Source organism: Triticum dicoccoides, chromosome 3B (assembly GCF_002162155.2).
Source record: "Triticum dicoccoides isolate Atlit2015 ecotype Zavitan chromosome 3B, WEW_v2.0, whole genome shotgun sequence".
Classification (NCBI taxonomy): Eukaryota; Viridiplantae; Streptophyta; class Magnoliopsida; order Poales; family Poaceae; genus Triticum; species Triticum dicoccoides.
Window position 1 is genome coordinate 136,424,465 of NC_041385.1, and position 1,819 is coordinate 136,426,283.

The window sequence follows — 1,819 nt, forward strand, 5'->3', positions numbered from 1 at the left end:
TTAAGTGCCTATTCACCCCCCCCCCCTCTAGGAGACATCCACGATCTTTCAGAGGGGAGAGGCCAGGAGGCGCCCCAAGTAGGATTGAATCCTACTTGGGCTCCTCCCAGGCCGCGCGTCCCCCGTGCCATATATATCGGAGGGGGTAGGAAAGAGGGGGGGAGGGGGAAGGAAGGGGGAATCCTATTCCCTTTCTTTCCTTTCCTCCTTCCCCTTTCCTTCTCCACCTTGGCCGGCCCATATGGGGGACGCACCAGCCCCTTGTGGCTGGTTTGTTTCCCCTCTTGGCCCATAAGGCCCATATCTTTTGCCGGGGGTGCCCGGAACCCCTTCCGGTGACCTATGTACCCGGTACCCTCTGAAACACTTCTGGTGTCCGGATACCATTGTCCTATATATAAATCTTTACCTCTCGACCATTTCGAGAATCCTCTTCATGTCTGTGATCCCATCCGGGACTCCGAACAACATTCAGTCACCAAATCACATAACTCATATAATACTATATCGTCATCGAACGTTAAGCGTGCGGACCCTACGGGTTCGAGAACTATGTAGACATGACCGAGACACCTCTCCGGTCAATAACCAATAGTGGAACCTGGATGCTCATATTGGCTCCTACATATCCTATGAAGATCTTTATCGGTCGAACCGTTATGACAACATACGTAATTCCCTTTGTCCATCGGTATGTTACTTTCCCGAGATTCGATCGTCGATATCTTTATATCTAGTTCAATCTCGTTACCAACAAGTCTCTTTACTTGTTCCGTAATACATCATCTCGTGACTAACTCCTTAGTCGTTTGCTTGCAAGCTTATGATGTGTATTACCGAGAGGGCCTAGAGATACCTCTCAGATACTCGGAGTGACAAATCCTAATCTTGATCTATGACAACTCAACAGACACCTTCGGAGATACCTATAGAGCATATTTATAATCACCAGTTACGTTGTGACGTTTGATAGCACACAAGGCATTCCTCCGGTATCCGGGAGTTGCATAATCTCATAGTCGAAGGAATATGTATTTGACATGAAGAAAGCAATAGCAATAAAACTGAACGATCATTATGCTAAGCTAACGGATGGGTCTTGTCCATCACATCATTCTCCTAATGACGTGATCCCGTTATCAAATGACAACTCATGTCCATGGTTAGGAAACCTTAACCATCTTTGATCAACGAGCTAGTCTAGTAGAGGCTTACTAGGGACACTATGTTTGTTTATGTATTCACACATGTATTAAGGTTTCCGATCAAGACAATTCTAGCATGAATAATAAACCTTTATCATGAATAAGGAAATACTCCCTTCGTCCCAAAAATCTTGTCTTAGATTTGTCTAAATACAGATGTATCAAGTCACGTTTTAATATTAGATACATCTGTATCTAGGCAAATCTAAGACAAGAATTTTGGGACGGAGGGAGTATTAAATAGCAACTTTATTATTGCCTCTAGAGCATATTTCCTTCAGCCTATACTCTAGATATGCATGTGTAGGGCGCTATTATGACTTGTTAGATGATACTAAAATCTGCGTAAATAACAAACATTTTAAAATTGATCATTGGCTTATGGTAGTGTCTATTCACGCCCACTCTAGACACTCCTTTTGATCCGACAGGTTTCGAGTTCCTTAATGGCCTCGTTGCTCTCAACAACAAGTTTCATAAGGTAGAGAAACTTAGCTAGTCTCTTACCACTTAGAGTAATCATGAACTTATGCAAGCCCACCGACATACGTTGCTCCTCCTCATCCTCGTCAGTACCACCCTTCGCATCATGAAAAACATCGGTACGAGGCTTG